Below are 7,320 nucleotides of genomic sequence, written 5' to 3' on the forward strand. Positions count from 1 at the left end.
ACACAACAGAACAACAGTTTGCAATATTATAAAGTACACTTAAATATTTGGAACGTGGGTAGATCTCATGTTCTGTTCTTTCACATTAACCAAGATATAGAAACCACCTCACTGTCTGTGAAAATTTATTTGTTTGACTATTTCTCCTAAATGTAGGAAAAGAGATGAATGCAATGATTCTAAAAACAAACAAACCAAAGATTAGCAATGTTAATATTTATAAACAAAATATATTCCATATAGATTTTAAATCCTACTCTGTGCTACTGTTTTCTGAAGATAGTGTTTGCTCATGTCCCAATATCCCACCAAACTGTAATTGATGGAATAAATTAGGGATTTTGAAGATAAAATTGTAAAAAACATTCTGTGTTGATTAGCAAATAGTATGTACTGGAATCTCCATTCTGTGAGGCATAACAACCACTCCCATGATCTTCTGGCTTCGGAAATGAGGTGTCTGCATATTCATCACCATCCTCTAGTCTCGAGGATGTAAATTCCTCAGTGATGGGACGATAACAGAAACATATTTTATTTATTGGTGTGGACTCACCATTAAAATCAACCTGCTGAGTTCAAAACCTGCCCATCCATTTAAAGTGATGTAACTGTAGGAAAATCACTCCCCCAGTTTCTTCATTTGAAGTTTTTGATTCTTTGACTATTTATCATGGAGATTTCTTTCCTAAATTGACTGAGCTAATCCATGTGTAAATTTTAATTTTTACTAATACTAGAAGTCTATTATCGTCATAAAATAAAAGATAACAAATATATCCCATTCTTGCTCATCTATTATCCAGGCTTTGTTGATTCTAGATCAGAGAGGATGAGCTATGGAGGTGACAAACCAGACCACAGTGACTGAGTTAATTTTTCTTGGGTTTCCTGGTATTCTCTACCTGAGACTCACATTGTTTTTAATGTTCCTCGCTGTGTATCTGCTGTCTCTCATGGCAAACACCCTCATCATATTTACTGTTGTGATGGAATCAACAGCCCAGACCCCTATGTATATTTTCTTAGGAAATCTGTCCTTCCTGGAGATCTGGTACACCACAGTCACAGTACCTAAACTTCTGGCCACCTGCCTGTCACAGGGTGTCACCATCTCTGTGTCTGGTGTGTAACCCAATACTGCTTCTTTTTCTCCGTGGGAGCTACCGAGTACATCCTCCTGGCAGTGATAGCCTATGACTGGTACCTGGCCATCTGCAACCCTCTAAGATACTCACTGCTCATGAGTATTCCCGTGTGCCTGCAGTTCTCCACTGGATCTTGGATTGGAGGCCTCATTTTCCCTCTTCTATCTACCATACTTATCTCTCATCTGAACTTCTATGGCCCCCAGAAGATCAACCATTTCTTTTGAGACTCAGACCCCATCTATAAACTCTCTTGCTCAGATACATTCTTGGTGGAGGCCTTGAGCTACACATGTAGCTCTGTTGTGATTCTCAGTTCTTTTCTTCTCACCATGTCCTTCTATGGACACATTGTGGTTACAGTAATCAGAATGTCTTCCCAGGAAGCTTGGAGAAAAGCTTTCTCCACCTCTGCCTCCCACCTCACTGTGGTCACCATATATTATGGCACCATCATCTTTGCCTATGTCTGCCCTCCGGCCAAGTACAACTTCGCCATTGGTAAAGTGGTCTCTGTTTTAATTCTATCTGGAAAATGGATTAATATAAATTTGTCACTATGTACATTATAAAAACACATAATGATTCAGTATTATCCGAAGGCATTGATGTAGATTTAGTTATGAATATAAACATAAAAATTAAATTAGAATCTAGAAATTACTAATTACCATTTTTCTGAGTAATATAACTGAATTTGAAAATGTTAGCAAATCTAACAAGATCAATAAGTTGAGGGGGAGAAAATGGAGAAGTTTGAACTGGACAGTACAAGAATTGGATATCTAACATGGAATAGCAAGTATCGACTCTCTTAGATTTTAATATAATAGTCAAAGACACTCATTTTACTATATACTAATTCAATTCAGAGTAAGAGGCATAAAAGATTGGCAACTAGTTTTCCATTATTGTGTATGACTCTCCCATGTGAATAAAGAAGTTCTATAATTTTTAGTACAGTTAAGAATCTACACGGATGGTAAAGGTGATGGAAGAAAAGGTATCATCAAAGCTTTTTAAGTATGAATTTTCCACTGGATTGCCTCACAAAGTTTCCCTATTCAAAGTATGACCAGTGGATGAGCACAATCAGAATAATCTAGGAGGTTTTTAGAATGAGAATTTACATAGTTACAAGATACCCAGTTGATTGATTTGATATGCATATTAAATCATGAAGAAAACACAATTTTAAACACCCAAGTGTCTAAACAATTAAATTTTAATGGGAAGAGAATATAGAGAAATCAGAGAACAGACTGGTGGATGCCATAGTGGAGGGGGATGGGGGAATGCGTAAAATATGTGAAAGGGGGTGAGGGGCGGAAGATGGCGGCGTGAGTAGAGCAGCAGAAATCTCCTCCCAAAACAACATATATCTATGAAAATATAACAAAGACAACCCTTCCTAGAATAAAGACCAGAGGACACAAGACAATATCCAGACCACATCCGCACCTGAGAGAACCCAGCTCCTTGCGAAGGGGGTAAGATACAAGCCCCAGCCCCGCGGGAGACGAGCGCCCCTCCCCCCAGCTCCCAGCGGGAGAAGAGCAGGCAGAGTGGGAGGGAGACGGAGCCCAGGACTGCCGAAAACCCAGCCCCAGCCATCCGGGCCAGAGTGCAGGGCGCTCGATACTAGGAAAACAGGGCAGCAAGAACAGTGAGCAGGCACTGGAGGCTGGGCGACAGAGGACATAAGAAAAGCGCGCGACCACCTATTTTTTTTTTGCTTTTTTGCTGTTTTGTTTTGGCAAGCGCTTTTTGGAAGTCTTAAAGGGATAGGGACACCAATACTAGGGAAACAGGGCAGAAAGACTGGTGAGCAGAGGGCTGAGGCTGGCACCGGAGAATAAAGAAAAACGAACGACCACCTTTTTTTTTTTTTTAATTAAAATCTTTTTTTTTTTTTAATTAAAAATTTTTTAATTTTTATTTCTTTTTTTTGTGTGTGTTCATTCTTTTGTTTTGGCGAGTGCTTTTTGGAAGTCTTAAAGGGGCAGGGTGGGTCACTTAATCCAGAGGTAGGGAATCCGGGATCTCTGGGCACCATAAACCCTGGGCTGCAGGGAGCAGGGAGGCCCCTTACGGAGATAAATAGCCTCCCACCAGCTCCTGCTCCAACGCGACTCCACCATTTTGGAGTAGCTGCCCGAGCCAGGCCACGCCCACAGCAACAGCGGAGATTAACTCCATAGCAGCCGGGCAGGAAGCAGAAACCCTGTCTGCGTGCAGCTGCGCAGCACAAGCCACTAGAGGTCGCTGTTCTCCCAGGAGAGGAGGGCCACAAACCAACAAGAAAGGAAGTCCTTCCAGCCGTCACTCGTCCCAGTTCTGCAGACTATTCCTATCACCATGAAAAGGCAAAGCTACAGGCAGACAAAGATCACAGAGACAACACCAGAGAAGGAGACAGACCTAACCAGTCTTCCTGAAAAAGAATTCAAAATAAGAATCATAAACATACTGACAGAGATGCAGAGAAATACGCAGGAGAAATGGGATGAAGTCCGGAAGGAGATCACAGATGCCAGAAAGGAGATCGCAGAAATGAAACAAACTCTGGAAGGGTTTATAAGCAGAATGGATAGAATGCAAGAGGCCATTGATGGAATTGAAATCAGAGAACAGGAACGCATAGAAGCTGACATAGAGAGAGACAAAAGGATCTCCAGGAATGAAACAATATTAAGAGAACTGTGTGACCAATCCAAAAGGAACAATATCCGTATTATAGGGGTCCTAGAAGAAGAAGAGAGAGGAAAAGAGATAGAAAGTATCTTAGAAGAAATAATTGCTGAAAACTTCCCCAAACTGGGGGAGGAAGTAATCGAACAGACCACGGAAATACACAGAACCCCCAACAGAAAGGATCCAAGAAGTGCAACACCAAGACACATAATAATTAAAATGGCAAAAATCAAGGACAAGGAAAGAGTGTTAAAGGCAGCTAGAGAGAAAAAGGTCACCTATAAAGGGAAACCCATCAGGCTAACGTCAGATTTCTCAACAGAAACCCTACAGGCCAGAAGAGAATGGCATGATATATTTAATACAATGAAACAGAAGGGCCTTGAACCAAGGATACTGTATCCAGCACGACTATCATTCAAATATGACGGTGGGATTAAACAATTCCCAGACAAACAAAAGCTGAGGGAATTTGCTTTCCAAAAAGCACCTCTACAGAACATCTTACAGGGACTGCTCTAGATGGGAGCACTCCTAGAAAGAGCACAGCACAAAACACCCAACATATGTAGAATCGAGGAGGAGGAACAAGAAGGGAGAGAAGAAAAGAATCTCCAGATAGTGTATATAACAGCTCAATAAGCGAGCTAAGTTAGGCAGTAAGATACTAAAGAGGCTAACCTTGAACCTTTGGTAACCACGAATTTAAAGCCTGCAATGGCAATAAGTACATATCTTTCAATAGTCACCCTAAATGTTAATGGATTGAATGCACCAATCAAAAGACACAGAGTAACAGAATGGATAAAAAATCAAGACCCATCTATATGCTGCTTACAAGAAACTCACCTCAAACCCAAAGACATGTACAGACTAAAAGTCAAGGGATGGAAAAACATATTTCAAGCAAACAACAGTAAGAAGAAAGCAGGGGTTGCAGTACTAATATCAGACAAAATAGACTTCAAAAGAAAGAAAGTAACAAGAGATAAAGAAGGACACTACATAATGATAAAGGGCTCAGTCAAACAAGAGAATATAACCATTCTAAATATATATGCACCCAACACAGGAGCACCAGCATATGTGAAACAAATACTAACAGAACTAAAGGGGGATATAGACTGCAATGCATTCATTCTAGGAGACTTCAACACACCACTCACCCCAAAGGATAGATCCACCGGGCAGAAAATAAGTAAGGACACGGAAGCACTGAACAACACAGTAGAACAGATGGAACTAATAGACATCTATAGAACTCTACATCCAAAAGCAGCGGGATATACATTCTTCTCAAGTGCACATGGAACATTCTCCAGAATAGACCACATACAAGGACACAAAAAGAGCCTCAGAAAATTCCAAAAGATTGAAATCCTACCAACCAACTTTTCCGACCACAAAGACATAAAAATAGAAATAAACTGTACAAAGAAAGCACAGAGGCTCACAAACACATGGAGGCTTAACAACACGCTCCTAAATAATCAATGGATCAATGACCAAATCAAAATGGAGATCCAGCAATATATGGAAACAAATGACAACAACAACACTAAGCCCCAACTTCTGTGGGACACAGCAAAAGCAGTCTTAAGAGGAAAGTATAGAGCAATCCAAGCATATTTAAAAAAGGAAGAGCAATCCCAAATGAATGGTCTAATGTCACAATTATCGAAATTGGAAAAAGAAGAACAGATGAGGCCTAAGGTCAGCAGAAGGAGGGACATAATAAAGATCAGAGAAGAAATAAATAAAATTGAGAAGAATAAAACAATAGCAAAAATCAATGAAACCAGGAGCTGGTTCTTCGAGAAAATAAACAAAATAGATAAGCCTCTAGCCAGACTTATTAAGAAGAAAAGAGAGTCAACACAAATCAACAGTATCAGAAACGAGAAAGGAAAAATCACGACGGACCCCATGGAAATGCAAAGAATTATTGGAGAATACTATGAAAACCAAAATGCTAACAAGCTGGGAAACCTAGGAGAAATGGACAACTTCCTAGAAAAATATAACCTTCCAAGATTGACCCTGGAAGAAACAGAAAATCTAAACAGACCAAATACCAGCAATGAAATTGAAGCGGTAATCAAAAAACTACCAAAGAACAAAAACCCCGGGCCAGATGGATATACCTCGGAATTTTATCAGACATACAGGGAAGACATAATACCCATTCTCCTTAAAGTTTTCCAAAAAATAGAGGAGGAGGGGATACTCCCAAACTCATTCTATGAAGCTAACATGACCCTAATACCAAAACCAGGCAAAGACCCCACCAAAAAAGAAAACTACAGACCAATATCCATGATGAACGTAGACGCAAAAATATTCAACAAAATTTTAGCAAACCGAATTCAAAAATACATCAAAAGGATCATACACTATGACCAAGTGGGATTCATCCCAGGGATGCAAGGATGGTACAACATTCGAAAGTCCATCAACATCATCCACCACATCAACAATAAGAAAGACAAAAACCACATGATCATCTCCATAGATGCTGAAAAAGCATTTGACAAAGTTCAACATCCATTCATGTTAAAAACTCTCAGCAAAATGGGAATAGAGGGCAAGTACCTCAACATAATAAAGGCCATCTATGATAAACCCACAGCCAACATTATATTGAACAGCGAGAAGCTGAAAGCATTTCCTCTGAGATCGGGAACTGGACAGGGATGCCCACTCTCCCCACTGTTATTCAACATAGTACTGGAGGTCCTAGCCACAGCAATTAGACAAAACAAAGAAATACAAGGAATCCAGATTGGTAAAGAAGAAGTTAAAATGTCACTATTTGCAGATGACATGATACTGTACATAAAAAACCCTGAGGACTCCACCCCAAAACTAATAGAACTGATATCGGAATACAGCAAAGTTTCAGTATACAAAATCAACACACAGAAATCTGTAGCTTTCCTATACACTAACAATGAACAAACAGAAAGAGAAATCAGGAATACAACTCCATTCACAATTGCATCAAAAAAAATAAAATACCTAGGAATAAACTTAACCAAAGAAGTGAAAGAATTATACTTTGAAAACTACAAGTAACTCTTAAGATAAATTAAAGGGGACACTAACACATGGAAAGTCATCCCATGCTCGTGGCTAGGAAGAATTAATATCGTCCAAATGGCCATCCTGCCCAAAGCAATATACAGATTTGATGCAATTCCTATGTAACTACCAGCAACATTCTTCAATGAACTGGAACAAATAATTCAAAAATCCATATGGAACCACCAAAGACCCCGAATAGCCAAAGCAATCCTGAGAAAGAAGAATAAAGTAGGGGGATCTCACTCCCCAACTTCAAGCTCTACTATAAAGCCATAGTAATCAAGACAATTTGGTACTGGCACAAGAGCAGAGCCACAAACCAATGGAACAGACTAGAGAATCCAGACATTAACCCAGACATATATGGTCAATTAATATTTGATAAAGGAGCCAT

At 39.7% G+C, this 7,320-nt stretch overlaps 1 pseudogene; it reads left to right on the forward strand.

The window, feature by feature from the left end:
* The first annotated feature begins 839 nt into the window (after nucleotides 1-839).
* LOC118923768 (olfactory receptor 6F1-like) lies at nucleotides 840-1,720 on the forward strand (annotated as a pseudogene).
* The last annotated feature ends 5,600 nt before the right edge of the window (nucleotides 1,721-7,320 follow it).

The sequence above is a fragment of the Manis pentadactyla genome, chromosome 13, assembly GCF_030020395.1.
Source record: "Manis pentadactyla isolate mManPen7 chromosome 13, mManPen7.hap1, whole genome shotgun sequence".
Lineage (NCBI taxonomy): Eukaryota > Metazoa > Chordata > Mammalia > Pholidota > Manidae > Manis > Manis pentadactyla.